At 41.2% G+C, this 15936-nt stretch overlaps 1 long non-coding RNA gene across 2 annotated transcripts; it reads right to left on the bottom strand.

The window, feature by feature from the left end:
• Positions 1-1101: 1101 nt before the first annotated feature.
• LOC117066649 lies at positions 1102-15719 on the bottom strand. 2 transcript variants are annotated; one of them, XR_004430433.1, is made up of 4 exons: positions 14175-15719; positions 8378-8478; positions 4730-4819; positions 1102-1659 (listed from the first exon to the last, which is right to left on the bottom strand). It is a non-coding gene; the product is annotated as an uncharacterized LOC117066649 (long non-coding RNA). The 2 variants fall into 2 exon arrangements; XR_004430432.1 differs by lacking the exon at positions 14175-15719 and having other exon boundaries at positions 8378-11271.
• Positions 15720-15936: the final 217 nt, after the last annotated feature.

Below are 15936 nucleotides of genomic sequence, written 5' to 3' on the forward strand. Positions count from 1 at the left end.
CACTTTTATTTCAATAAAATAGCTCCATAACAAACATATCAAGGCTGATTAGTACTCGTTGCTTCTTAATTTGATTTTTTAATTTGATCAATCAGAGATCCTCATGATACTCTTTGAGGTGCAGTTAATCTCTTCCTTTTGTCCATAATACTCATCACCTGAACCTTTTATTACCTAATAGCAACATTTGCCCTATGGGAATCATCTGTTTTAAAGTTCGCAAAACTAGTGTGGTCTCCATATGATGTATAAAACTGGATTTCAAAATGGGTTGGCTGAAAAATAGCAAGTTGTAGATTCATGCCTTTACTATGATGTGGCTACGGATTAAGATCTACAATATGCTAAAAGTAAATAATTTTAAAAGTAATAAGACAAAGCCATGTGCAGCGGTTCACACTGGTAATCCTAAAGCTTTGAGAGGCTAAGGTGGGTAGATGGTTTGAGCTCAGAAGTTTGAGACCAGCCTGGGCAACATATGTCTCTGCAAAAAATACAAAAAATTAGCCAGTCGGGGGTGTGTGCCAGCGACTTGGGAAGCTGAGGTGGGAGGATCGCTTGAGCTGGGGAGGTGGAGGTTGGAGTGAGAGAGGATCCAGCCACTGCACTCCAGCCTGGGGGACACAGCAAGACCCTGTCTCCAAAAAAAAAAAAAAAGAAAGAAAAAAATAGTAACAAGACAATATTCTATGATGTATCTATGTGTATACTGCATATATACATACATATATATATTTTAACAGGTATGACAACTTGGTAAAGGAAACCTACTGAATTCATGATAGAGACTGGCTCTGGGGAGGAAAAAAAGGAGACTAGTACAGGGTAAGAAACCAAGGAGGCTTAACTTATCTTTATTTTTAAAAATACATTTAGGGCCGGGCACAGTGGCTCATGCTTATAATCCTAGCTCTTTGGGAGGCTGAGGTGGGTACATCACAAGGTCAGGAGTTTGAGACCAGCCTGGCCAATATGGTGAAACCCCGTCTCTACTAAAAATACAAAAATTAGCCAGGCGTGGTAGCACATGCCTGTAGTCCCAGCTATTCGGGAGGCTGAGGTAGAAGAATTGCTTGAACCTGGGAGGCAGAGGTTGCAGTGAGCCGAGATTATGCCACTGGCTCCAGCCTGGGCGACACAGACAGACTCCGTCTCAAAAAACAACAATAACAACAACAACAAAACCATAAACAACAACAACAACAAAACATTTAAAAGCTCTGAAGTGAATATGGCCAAATGTCAATATTAATCAACTCCAGTAGGTGGCAGGTACATAGATATCTGTTTCTAATTATGGTTACCTTTCTAGTCTCTTCACCTTTCTGTTCAACAAAATGTAAAATGTTAAGGAAAAGGAAAACCCAGTTGAGCTCAACAGAACCAAATGATGGATGGGTGGACCATGAATGAAGTAGCTGTTATCAGAAGGAAACAATCATAAACTCCAATGTTCAAAAATAAAATCTGATGTTCCTTTGTTTAATTCTTGGATGAAAATGAATCATCCATCGAACAGAAACCTCCCGATGCTGCTGTTGGTAACGTCTGGTTGCCCCCAGTTACGGACCTGGTTTTCCTTTTCATCACTGTCGTGTTTCCTCTCCCTCGCTGCGATCCGTCTTCCATGTGTTTTCTATAAAATCAGCACAACAGTTCCTAGTGAAAAATATTTTACTGCGCATGTGTAAGATTTGGGAGCGTAGACTAAGGGAAGGTGAATTACAAGTAAGTTTCTGCTGTACTGTCATTTCACCTTGATTCAGCTTAATTTGCCAATCAGGCCTTTATTCTGACATCAGATTTCTCTCTCTTGTTCCTGTCTGCAGCCTAAGCCAGGACTGTCTTAATTTGCTTGGTCACCAGGCATGTGGGAGCTTGTGTTCTGTCAAGACCTGACACCAAACAGTTACTGGGCACTCCAAGATTTAATTTCTCCCTAATCTCCCACTCACAGCAATCTACCTGATTCAACTTCCTCCGTTTTCCAAGTACTTGTGGCTGGGACAGATCCTCTTAGCCTCTCAGCTACTGCTCCTCGTTTTTGAGATCTGTCTTGTGTGGCTGCCAGCTCATGTCTTTATTCTGTGCTGGTCATTTTTCCAGCCCTGCAATTTGAAATTACTCATCTGATTTCATGGGTGGCTGGCAAAGGGATCTGTCAAATCTGCATATATTTAGGGGAGACCGAAAATAAAACTACATGCTGGAATTTTTTGAAAGTATAGACTTTTATATAGAGAAAAGAAAAATGTAGAAATACGGGGCAGGGGAGGTAGATACCTGTAGCTACTGGGTGACCCCCCAAAAATCAGTTTCTAGTTCTCCTTGCTAATAATACATTTTAATCTATTTTTTTAAAAGTTGTTTTGCCTTAGCTCACACCTGTAATCCCAGCACTTTGTGGGGCAGAGGTGGGCTGATTGCTTGAGTCCAGGAGTTTGAGACCCACCTGGGCAACATGGCAAAACCCCATCTCTACAAAAAATACAAACATTATCTGGGCATGGTGGCGCACACCTGTAGTCCCAGTTACTTGCTGGGGCTGAGGTGGGAGGATTGCTTGATCCCAGGAGGTTGAGGCTGCAGTAAGCTGAGATCCTCCCACTGTACTCCAGCCTGGGTGACAGAGTGAGACCCTGTTTTTTTGAGACGGAGTCTCGCTCTGCCCCCAGGCTGGAGTGCAGTGGCCGGATCTCAGCTCACTGCAAGCTCCGCCTCCCGGGTTTACGCCATTCTCCTGCCTCAGCCTCCCGAGTAGCTGGGACTACAGGCGCCGCCACCTCGCCCGGCTAGTTTTTTGTATTTTTTAGTAGAGACAGGGTTTCACCGTGTTAGCCAGGATGGTCTCGATCTCCTGACCTCGTGATCCGCCTGTCTCAGCCTCCCAAAGTGCTGGGATTACAGGCTTGAGCCACCGCGCCTGGCCGAGACCCTGTTTAAAAAAAAAAAAAAAGGTCAGACATGGTGACCCACGCCTGTAATCCCAGCACTTTGGGAGGCCAAGGTGGGTGGATCACCTGAGGTCAGGAATTCAAGACCAGCCTGGCCAACATGGTGAAACCCTGTTTCTACAAAAATCACAAAAAAATTAGCCAGGTGTGGTGGTAGGCGTCTGTAATCCCAGCTACTTGGGGGGCTGAGGCAGGAGAATCGCTTGAACCCGGGAGGCAGAGGTTGCAGAGAGCTGAGATTGTGCCATTGCACTCCAGCCTGGGCAACAAGAGCGAAACTCTGTCTCAAAAAAAAAAAACTTATTTTCCCTCATTCTTTCTTGGGTTTGTTAAAATATCCCAGTAGTGTGGTTTGCCAGAAAGAGCATCAGAGCGTAGGCTTTGGAGCTCCCTGGCCTGGATTCAAGCTGTGCCCATTTGGTTTTTCTAGGCCTAGGACTCCTCACACAGAGATGAAAATAATAATATGGGATCTCTATAAAGAGTATTTTTCAAAATCTCTAATCCTCACAAACTACCAATCTATCACTCAGAATCTGTCCATACCACCCAGCAAAAATAATCACCAACGAATGATGTTCATCCTGAACGACCCTGACGGGACAGAGGACATGCAAAATACCAGCCTCTGGGGTCTGAGCGCAGCTGCTCTGGAACACAGACTGCTTTTGAAATGAACAATATGAGCTCGAGATTGGTGTTTGGACCGGCTGAATGCAAAGGCCCTTCCCTCTCTGGGATTCCATAATTCTATGAATATAAATTGTTTTCTAGAAAGAAATTAACGTGTCAAGTTAAATCTGCACCCATTTATAGAGTCACAAGACTTAACAGAAGTTCCAGTTAGTTTACTGACTTGTTTAAAAAAAAAAAAAAAAAACAGGTCTTGCAGCAACAGAGGTTGGACTGCTCCATGGAAAAACTTATCTGTAGCACTACAAACTGCAGAAGAATTTAGAAGCCCTCTGTGCACCGTCCTCAACCGGTTGCACTTGTCTTCCCTTCTTCAAAATCTCATGTTAGCCGTAAAGTTGATGGAGTATTTTCTCTAGGAGACCTTGAGAATTCTTTCTGTGTCATCAGGGCTCCTAACAGGTGCGTTTCACGGGGAGAAAGGGAACATTATTGTTGTTTGGATTCCAAAAGTAAAATCCTAAGAACAGTATCATCATACAAAATGGATTTTTGAAATAACATTTAAGGAGCAAGTAGGTGCTGGGAAAATAACTTTTATTTACAATGAGAAGTACTATCTGTGGCTAATAACTGCATATTTAATAGTAACTGCATTTCTTATTAAATATTTCAAAGACATTAAAAGACCTTCAAATTAAAAAAAAATCTAAATGCCAGCAAGAAAAAAAAAATCCTGATCAGTGTCTTTATTGTGATGTCATAGCTTCTCACAGAAAATTATGGACTTTCGTTTGAATTTTAACTGAGAAAAATAGTAGCTCCCTTTATATTGTAGGTGTGTGACCAAAACATGATTATACAACAAACTGCCATCAATTGAACCACATTGTGCACATTTTCACACTTGATTACATATAATATCATACTTGCCTCTATTTTTTGGAGTACAATCAGACTGAAAGTTCTTTGGAAATGTTTTGGTACTTTAGTATTCAGCACAGGCATATGATGGGCCTCAATAAACACTTAACAATTAGCATTTCAGAGATTTTTATATTTATTTCTGAGTGATTGTCAATTAGCAGGACTCTGTTCCTCTGTCCTCCAGGTGATTATTAATGATGCAGAATCCAACTTACCAGGGGCTTCTATTTAAAGATCTTCTGCTCTAGTGAACTTAATAGTCTCCTATGTCCTAGGGCTCTGCAGATTTGAAAGCTTGAATTTCCCTAAATCAAAGAAATAGTGGAAAAATACTATGAAGGTAAGACCAAGGAAATGCGTAGGGTATAGCTCAGCAAGAAAAGCACATATTCTATCATGCATGAGAAAAGAAAAGGAGTCATGGGCCTGGGTAAAAACAGAAGCTATTAAGGTTGAAAATGTGACCTTTAGTGGACGTATATACAGCTGTATCCTTGGACCTTGCATCTTTGTGCAACTTGAGCATTTATAATTACTCAGGGCATCGTGGCGGAGTGTTGAATCAGAGAGAATGAGGCCATGGAGCAAACTGCAACCTTCACTCCCCAACTGGAGGATGATTTAGAGAGTTCTCTCTTGACTGGAACCCAGGTTGCCACCACCCTCTTGGCCAAGTGTGGCTTGAATCAGAAAGTCCAGCAGTGGGGTGGAGAGGTGGTGCTTCTGTTTCAGTTTTCATAAAAGGGCATTTTGGATCATAGGTAGGAGATAGAATGGAGTGGTTAAGAGGGTGGGCTCTATGGAAAGTGCCTGGGTTCCTGAAGTCCTATACAGCCATTTCCCAGCTCTGTATTTTTAGGCAAGTTATTTGACCTTCTCCAAGCCTCAGTTTCCTCATCAGTAAAATGTGACAACACAGTACTTGCCTCACAGTGTTCTCTTAGGTCAAGTGATGTAATGCATAAAAGCAGTTCGTGTGGTGCTAAAAGAGGAAAAATTAGCCATGGTTTCAAAGTACTCTCCTGAGTTATGCATCTTTCTTGAGACATTATCTTATTTTTCCAATTCCTACTCTAGGACAGGTCCTCTCCCTCCACCAAAAGAGCATTGTTCTCATTTATTAACGTGAGCAGGATGTCTTCAGGACATAATTTCCTGAAGGTCAGTAGAACTGCTTCTGTTAAGAGCAATCACCCTCCAACTCTGCATGATTTGCCACTGACTGTGGCCCTTCCAAAGTGGAGGTTCAGTAATGAAGTCAGATGTGATTAACGTCTCCTGCTGTTGCTTGCTCTTCCCATTGTTTATGGCTTTCTGTTGCCTAATGGCTACATGTTTGGGACTCCTATTTTTTAACAAACATTTGAAACCTGACAGATGACAGCTTTTAGGTTATACTTGTTTGTTAAAAATAGGATTCTTAACAGGTAGCTGTTAAATACAGAAGAGAGACTGAGTTATTAGGGAAGGTCACTGACAATAGTGATTGTTTTGACATGGGCTGGAAAGTGATATAATAGAGAGGAACAGAAAATGCCGGGTCAACACCAGCGCTCTCAATCAAGGGAACTAAGAGTTGTCCATTATGCAACAGGCAGGCATGGCACAGGCGGTGCCAAGAATTTGCTTCAATCTGCCTGCACCCTGTTCTGAGACTGAGTGACCTTCTTGGAAGTGGGTGAATTTGCCCTGCTATTTCTGGCAGCAGTTCCGGTTCTCAGGCTCTTTATTCTACCAGTTGCACTTCTAAAGTAAGTAAGAACTATGTTGTCTGCTTGATACTGAGGCCCCAGTGCCAAACACATTCTTTTGATGATGTAGGGAAAAGTCCTGCATAAACTGGGCATATGAGGACAACAGGCTGAAACTCTGAAGGAGAGCATGACATTTTCCTAGCTATTCCTGGGCAACTCACCTGAGCTAATACATCGTCTTTTCCTAGGAGGAGAAAGAATATGAACACACACACATACAGCACTCACACACCACATATATGGATACACATGCATATATATTTAATAATACTGAAATCTATATTTTTCTTATCTGTTATTAAGCTATTAAGGTTTAAAATGTGATCTTCAGTGGACGTATGCAGATGTATCCTTGGATCTTGCATCTCTGTGCATCTTGAGCATTTACAGTTACTCAGGGCATCATGGCAGAGTGTTGAGTTAGAGACAATGAGGCCATTATTATATTCATATGATGCCTAAATTGGCTATCAAAAAGAGGTATTTATCCTTCAACATGTAAAAAAGACTTGCCGTTTTGAAAATCAGCCCAAGGAATACTGTAGAAATGACTGTTCTCTTCCCCATCATTTGTCTTCTCCTCATCATTATTTTCCTGCTTATTTTGGGGGTGTTTTTGGGGTATTAGATTGTTTTCGCATTTAACTTCTAACCTAAAGTTAAAAGCGAAAAGTCCCTCCTACAAGTGTCTTGTTCTCTAACCCTTCCCTGAAGCACAAATCTATTTTCCTAGCTGCTTGGTGGCCATCTCTCCCCGCACCCCCACAGACGCAAGAGTCTTAAAGCACACATCCATTTACTGTGAACTTCCCCAGACTGCTCCTCCACCTGTCTCCCATTTTGAAATCGATGACCTTCTCTTGTCATCTTCTTTAGTTCTTTTTCCACCCATCCATCTCCTTTGTGACCGGGGATTGCTTGTGAAAAAACTCAGATCTGACCCAGTTATTCTTGTACTTAAAATCTTCAGTGACTCTCTTCCCTACAGAATGAAGTCCAAAATTCTTATTAAGATATATAAACTCCTTCCCAATCCAGCTTTTGCCTGTTATCAGGAATCCTTTCCCACTGGGCCAGCCTGGCAGCCTCTGCCCCAGCCATGCAAATGTTCCTGCTGTCTTTGGAACACAGACCACGTCCTTTGCTCTTTTTTGCCTGCAAGCCTTTGAGAGTTTCTCCCTTCTGCTTGGAATGTGCTTTTCATCTTGTCAAAAACTATCCACCATCCAAGTTTCAGTCCATTGGTACCTTGTGGGTGATGCTGTCCCTGACTGTCCCAGCCAGTGTTAGAATCTGCTCCCTCCTTGGGGGTCTCACAGTAAACCCTGCCGAGTTAGAGACTTATGTTGGTCTCTAACCAGGTCTCCAGGTCTCCAGCACCCTGGGTTTCCATGACCTCATGACCTGACATAGTACCTGGCTTCTAGTTGGAGCTCAATAAATGTTTCTTGATATAAAGATATAAACTAATTAATTAACTTGGATTTCTTTTAATACCCCTGAGAAAGTGATGGGATTTGCCTTCAAGGAAAGCCTGAACTTTTAATATCAATGGTTAAAAGTAGGGTAATTACAATTAATCAGAGCTAAGAAAATACCTTAGCAGTTACCTGGTTCAACCAGCAGCCTTTGCACATTCAACACTGGGGTTACCAGATATAAAATCACTCCCCCAAACCTATTGGGAGCAGAGAGAATTAGAACCATGCAGGTCCCAATCCCCAGTTCAGGGGCCTTTTCTGAAAGCTTCCATTTGAAGTATTCAAAATTCGAATTATCCACAAATCTCTGATAGCATGTATTTGACCTGCCATATGGATGTGAATGATTCTGTAGATCAGAAAACTACTAGTTTATACAAATAAAACTGCAAAAATGAAAACAAAAACAACCAAACAAACAAAAAACCTGTTATACTTGAACCCTAGGCAGCAAAGCAGGTTGAATGGGACAGGCTACAAATTTCAACCACATGAGGGGTGTTGAAAGTCATAGGAAAAGAGAAGAGGAGAATAGCTAAGAATGGATATTTTTAGACCTGGTCATGTTTATCTAAGAAATGTGAAACCTTTGGTTTGAAAAATCTGTCTGTGGGTCCCTTGCACCCACCTTGTCCCATGAGATTCTGCATTCTCCCTCTGAACAGGTCAGGCCCAGGATCCCACATGAAAGACTGATTCCTTCATGTCCAGGGAGCCGTAACCCAGGTCCTCCCAGAAGATAAGGGACAACCGGAAACAAATGGAAACAAAACAAGAAAATTTCATCTTTATGCAACCTTAGAAAAAAAATTTAAATAAAATTTAAGACAACAATTTACTTAATTAAAAAAGTTAGCCGAATATGTATTGTGTGCTAAGCACAATCGTCCTTATCTTCTGGATGAGGAAGTGAGGCTGAAAGAGGGAGATAACTGGCCGAGGCTCACAAATCAAGTGACAGGGAACCTAGGGCCTCTGTCTGTCAGCATCATAACCCTACGCTCTGCTGCTGCCTCATTCAGTGTGGTGAAAAGACTTGGGACTTTTTATTGTAGCTGAATGAATTTGCCTTTGACCAAAGAAGTGGAGGCCAGTCCGACAGTGGATGGCAGGAAGGGTTCCAGTCTGTACAGCACAAACCTTGCTTCTAGTTCTGACGGAGATTCACTATCAAGGAGCGAGTTTTGAGAGGGAATGGTGGTGATGCTTTGGGGAAAAATGAAGGATTTATTGAGTGCCCAGGCTATGCGCTTGACACGTGACCATAGCATCTCTGGGAACTCCAGCCAGTATCAGACATGACAGACTCAGGACTGAAACTGAGACCACCTGTGTTATTACAATTTAGCTGTTTGTTCCAGGAACCCTTCCCTCAACAGGAGTAAGTCTGTCAATCAATAAATAACTGCACAGTTTGCTTCAGAAAATTCCTGTAGGAATTAATCTGAGACAACAGGCAAGCAGCTGGCTATTCAAACAACAGTTCACTTGTCAAGACTTGCTTCAAGACCTTTGTGCTGCTAAGCCGGCCAATCTTACACTATTATGTTGCAAAGCCTGCCCAATCTCAACCGGTTGCACCTTGAAAGACCTGCTGTGAATCATATGTGCCCCTAGGTGCCGAAACCCTGTAAATATCCATTTTGACTTCCTTCTTATGAGGCACTGCTGAGACTTTGTCATGGTGGTATTCTCTCTTCTCAAAGTAACTTCTAATTGATTTGGCTTTGGTGAATCGTGAGGTCTGATGATATTTTCGGAAGATCAGCCCTAGATATTTTCAGTTTACTGATGTGGAAACTGAGGTTCTGAGAGCCCAGGTAACTGCACTTAAGTAACATAGCCCATAAACCTGGCAGAAAAAAACTCAAATCTAGATGTCTGCTCCTGAAGACCAGGTTACCACAAAAGTCTTAACTTCTTTATCTGTAAAAAGAAGAAATCGCATTGGCTTATGAAGACTGATTCCTCCTTGCATGCGTTAAACTCTGATAAAAATATATTTCACCATTGTTCAGGTGACAGTAATTTTCTTCCTTTCTCTTTTATTAAAATAGCTTCCCCAGTTTTGGTTTTACATGATTTTGTTGATCTAAACAAATTGCGAGCCTAATAGAAAAGAACCCAATAGGATTTTTCTTTTTATTGTGATAAAAGACACATAACATAAAATTCAGCATTTAGGCATTTTAAAGCTCACAATTCAGTGGCATTTCGTATAATCAAAAGATTTTGTAACACTGCCACTATCTAGTTCCACAATGTTTTCGTCACCCCAAAAAGAAACCACAGACCAATTAAGCAGTTACCCTTCCTTCCCCCTCCTCCCAGCCCCTGGCAACCACTAGTCTACATTCTGTCTCTATGAATTTGCCTTTTTTGGATATTTCATATAAATGGAATCATGCAAGATGTGCCTTTTGTGTCTGGTTCTTTGACTCAGCATACTGTTCTCAAGGTTGTTTCAGATTCTGTGTTCTATAATCTTCATGGCATTTTTTTGACACCAAATAGCTCCAAAGCACATTAATTATTATGACTGAGTGTTTTTCTCCTACTGGGAGGGGAGAAGAAATGGTCCTCAACCGTAACAATGTGAGAGGAAAACCTCCACACCCCTTGGCCACTTAATCTAAGGAGGAGCTCTCCATTCTCCCTAGACTCTGGGCTGAGGCCCAGCCAAAGCCCAGTTGCAAAACCTGATAAGAAATATTGCATGATGGGCCAGAAACCAATCACCTAGGCTTATTTTTCCAGCCTACCTGGTGTTTCCCTGGCTTGGCCTTGTGTGCAAGTGAAGACAATGAGGCAAGCTGTTGGATGGAGCCAAGTTAACAGGTGAGACTTCAGGTGGGATCTGGCTTGTACTTGGGACCATTTATGTTTCATTTTGCTAGATTGAATGGAAAGAAGCTCAAGGAAAGTTTTCCTGTCCATGCATGGAGGAAGCCATTGCTCACTTAGAAATCAGTATGGCTGGAGGTTCATGCACTCCTGCAGATCTGCCATGGCACTGCCTCTTGGCAGGTTGGTGAGCCTCTTTCAGACACTTAGGCTGAAAAGGACGCCCTTCATAAACAGTTCAGATGAAAGTGCAGAAGGAAGTGTACACTGCAACACACCCAGAACCCTCCCCTCAGTCTCCTACAAATGTCAAAAAAAAGAAATTGTGTACCTAATACTGACAAATCTAAATCATGATTTCATGCCAGAGATTAATATAAATCATTTTTCCTGTGACAGCTCAACAGTTAGAAAATTTACTTCATCATTTCCTTTCTCAGTTAATGTCAAACTGAAAATTGATGCTTGACACATTTACTAGTAGGACATTTTAGGCCTTTTCCTTAGAGGATTTCTTTTTCTTTTTTCACCCCTCTGAGTTATGGATGATATGGAATGTAAATATACAAAGAGAAAAGCTAAAATGTCATTACTTTTCCTCTTTACAACCTTTAAGATAAAAACAAGGGTCACAGGCCGGGCGCGGTGGCTCAAGCCTATAATCCCAGCACTTTGGGAGGCCGAGACGGGCGGATCACAAGGTCAGGAGATCGAGACCATCCTGGCTAACCCGGTGAAACCCCGTCTCTACTAAAAAATACAAAAAAACTAGCCGGGCGAGGTGGCGGGTGCCTGTAGTCCCAGCTACCGAGGAGGCTGAGGCAGGAGAATGGCGTAAACCCGGGAGGCGGAGCTTGCAGTGAGCTGAGATCCGGCCACTGCACTCCAGCCTGGGCGACAGAGTGAGACTCTGTCTCAAAAAAAAAAAAAAAAAAAAAAAAAGGGTCACAATCAGTTCAAAATATTTATCTTATAAATACTGCATAGAAAATCATAAGTTGAGATAAATGTCAGAGAAGACACTAAGCCATATGACCACAGGTAATTTATGAGGCAGCTTAAAATAAAGCAGCTCTCTTTATTTTACAGTACTAAGATTGCTGTGAAATTTTACCTTAGCTTTCTTTTCAAATACGGCAAGAATCTAAGGCAGGAATTCTTAATGGACCCCTTGAAAATAATTGTGATCATTTTCATATGTAGATTATGTGCATCTTTCTGGGATGAAGATCATAGCCTTTTTTCTTTTTCTTTCCTTTTCTTTTGTAATCTTAAAGGGATTGATGCCTCAAGAATAAGAAGAATCTTTGCTCTGAGAGATGGTTGGGCTATAGCGATTTTTTAAGGTCACTTCCAATTCTGAGATTCTTTGAAATCAGCACTGTATTCACCAAAGATATTTTCTTAGCTGATAGGTTGGTCTCTACAAAACAGAAGGTTGGCTATATAATATATTGACTACTATGGATTGTTTCCAAAAAAAGTTGTCCCCGCATCACAATCATGCCTTTGGCTCTTAATACCTGCTAACAGGATGTAACCTTAGCTGGTTCAAAATCTCCCTGGAATTGCCACTATTTAAATAAGTATTTATTCCTCAAATTAATTAATTGCTGAATGGTATTACTATTAAATCAATTGATGTAATGTAACTGGTAAGTTTAAATATATTTTATTGCCTTTCCTAAACAGTAGATGGTTTTCTATAAAGGAACATTCCATAATACAGGTCCACAACTTCTTATTCCAAATTCCCAAATCCAGAAAGCTCTGAAGATAAGAGTTTTTTTCCATAACTCATTTGGCAGCAAACGTGACCTTACTTGAACTCATTTGGCAGCAAGATCTGACTTGAAGTGGTATAAGGGTATTTATAGTCATTATTTACCCACTTACTGTGAATAATCATACATTTCACAGTAGAGACACCAATGTTTGATTATAAGATGCTGATCTGGACCCTGCTTAGGTGTTATGTAATATCTGATATCTGCTTAGGTGTTACGTAATATCTAGTATATGAACCATATTACCTTCCTAAAATCCCCAGATTCGAAATCCCAAAACACATCTTGCCCCATGGGGCCTCAGATAAGAGCTTGTGGGACTATCCCATATATTTTACCTAAAAAGATATATACATATATATACACATATATACACATATATATGCATGTGTAATATAATTAATGCATGTAATTAATATGTAATATTAACTTTGACATTTCCAATATATGGATTTTGTGGTCACCCTTAAAAAGGAATAAAATGCTTTTCTCATCTTTCCTAACTGGACTGACATCCAGCAAGTTATTTCTGATTTCTGATAAATGAACTCTAAAAAGCACTTGTTTACTTTGTCTCTACTAATTCTTCAAAAGTGCCAGGAAACATTAGCTACAGTTGCTTCCTGATTTTGAGGACAGTGTCTGCCTTGCCCTATACTCTGTTGGGCCCAGCACATAGTAGGTAAAACAAATGAATAAATGATTACAAATTGTATTTGTATTACTGAATTATAATTGCAGTAAGACAACAATATATTATTACATTGGTTGGAAACAAAAAGCCTAAGAGTACAATCATCTTTTTTGCCACAAATTTCAAACTTTTCTCTACAACTGTAATCTAATATGTGTTAGATTGAACCCAATTCCTCAGTGCCATCAAAAAACCATCATTTTTATCCCCTGCATAAACATGATTCACATCTTAGACATCTGTCCAGAGTTCCAGCCTAGGATGACCTGAGTGTGGCATTTTCGGAGGCACAGTTAGCTTAGATGTTTCTGCAGTATGGATCAGGAAAATGTAATTACAATTCAAATTCATCTGACATACAGATCAGAGAAAGAAATATTTGAATGCTGGTTAGACATGTTTAACGCATTTAAGGAAAAGAGCTATATCATTAAATACAATGGAAACAATGCTATTTCCATTAGCAAGATTAACAGAACCAAGTATCCGGATTCCTATAATGTAGAAAAGGGACCAGTAGCTTTTCTATGGGAGATGCGCTTTAATCTCAAGAGTTGGAGGGAAAGCAGCAAAACCGCCTCCTGACTGCCAGCCCTCCTAAGTCAAATAATGCATGAAAGCAAAGACATGTTGTCCTTGTAAAGAGACAGTCAGGTCAACACAACTTGACTGACCTGCTTAGGTGTCTCGCCTTCTATAAAGGAAGAATCTGTCTACTGGGGAATGGGGCGGAGAAGGGAGGGGCACTTGGCTATTGGTGACAGAAAAAGGAGAGACACAGAGTCCACTGCTGGCAGTGCCCATCCAATCCCTATCTAGGAAAGAGTCGGTCTCAAAGCCAGCAGACTTCCAGTGTTCTTGGTCACAGTAAAAATGGATGCACTGGTAAGTCATTGCAACCAGGCTTCTCAGTTCTGACCCCAGGATTACTGCGAACCTTTTGGCTGTAACTGTCTTCCCTGGGTATAGACAGAGAATGTTTGGTCATGCTCACAGCGTGTGTAATAGGACTTGTGACCCGCTACCTTGTGAATTATTAAAGTGGCTTTCTGATTTCATATATCAATCTGAGGGGCTGACACAGAGAAATGCATTCTTACCAAATAGGTTTCTTGAGTGTTTGAAGCAGGGGGCCTGCAAATGTCCCAAGGTCATGGCCCATGGAGGTTTCCTCATGTCAGCCTCTGCCTGGCTCCCACCTTCCCAGTGTGAAACCTCAACACTGAGTTTCTTGCAAACAATAATCCCGGTAAGGGAATAAAAATATAATATTATTTAAAATGAATTCTGCATTATTGAGAACACACCTGCAACTTAAAAATCTCAAGTAAAGTCTTAATGCTTTGTCAAAAGGCAAGATCCGTATAACTTGGAGCAGCTGAAGATCCCATATAAACTCCAGCTTTTGTGCTAAGATGGGAAGATAATGATTATGCATCTGTTTTGAAACTTTGAGAGGGCTGTGATGTTTGTTTGCCCTAAATATATTTTTCTGGATATATTATTTCTTACAGTATTAACAGGCAAAAGTAACACTTAAAATAGAAATCTGTACATTAATGAAATGAAATCTGCTCTCTTAGGTACAGTGACTGTTTGGGTCCAGGAAACGCACTGGGGCTTGGGACGGGGCTTTTTTTTCCCCGTAGAGTCCAGTGAGAACAACGTCTTTGGATCTCTCAGTTAGAAAGGAAAGAATCCCATTAAATTATAATACAATAAGTGGCAAGTAAATCAAGTATTTTTCCCATTGACAACTGACTTAGAACTTAGAACACGTAGTTCTCATTTAGCAATTTTGGTGAAATGCCTATTTTTAAATAATGATGTCCATTTTCATATAATATATACCACCTTCATAGTCACAGAATTTATGTTGGTTGGGTACAGAATTCCAACAATCGATGTGCTATTTGTAGAAATAAGTGCATTTCTTAGACATATTTGGAAAACCTCATTGTTTCCTGTACACCAGCAGAGGTGGTCCCATATATTATACATTGCAATTTGAGGCTTAGCACCTTTCCTAGAGAAACTATTCTTTGTGTCGAATAGTGGAGATCTGGATGTACAAAAGAAATAGAGGGTTATTTCACATCTTCTTGCCCTAGTTAGGCCTAGTGAGGCCTGTTACCACTATGTGCCTGGACTGTCGCGGGAGCTAGGGAGCTTGTTTCTCTGACTCTAGTAGAATGCAGTCAATGAGTATTCCGAGTGCATACCCTGTAGGGGGTAATGCATCAGGCACTGCAGAGTTAAAGATGAAAAGGCAAGTTCTAAAGGGACCTCTAGTCTGGTAGGGAACAGACAAGTAGTTTGGAGACATGAAAAAGAGACTAACTTAGGAGTCAGGCACCTAGACTTATCTCTGCTCACCTGTTGCCGTGAACAAACTGCCTCAGCTCATATGCATTAGCTCCCTGGGGGCATGACCTTGGGAAATGAACAGGCCCTCACACTTACGCACTGGGAAACCTGCTTGGTAGGAGCCGTTTCTCTGAGTCAGTTCCTGAAGTTGATACATAAAAGTCAAAAAGGTCAGCCGGGCACAGTGGCTCACGTCTGTAATCCCCGCACTTTGGGAGGCTGAGGCAGGCTGAAGGCTTGAGACCAGGAGTTTGAGACCAAACTGAGCAACATGGAAAAATCCTGTCTCTACAAAAAATACAAAAACTAGCCAGGTGTGGTGGTACCTGCCTGTAGTCCCAGCTACTTGGGAGGCTGAGGTGGGAGGATCACTTGAGCCCGGGAGGTGGAGGTTGCAGTGAGCCAAGATCACACCACTGCATTCCAGCCTGGGTGACAGTGAGACACTGTCTCAGAAAAAAAAAAAAAAGCAATTTAATAATGAGTTCACGTATA

The sequence above is a fragment of the Trachypithecus francoisi genome, unplaced genomic scaffold (genome assembly GCF_009764315.1).
Source record: "Trachypithecus francoisi isolate TF-2019V2 unplaced genomic scaffold, Tfra_2.0 Contig01579, whole genome shotgun sequence".
NCBI lineage: Eukaryota > Metazoa > Chordata > Mammalia > Primates > Cercopithecidae > Trachypithecus > Trachypithecus francoisi.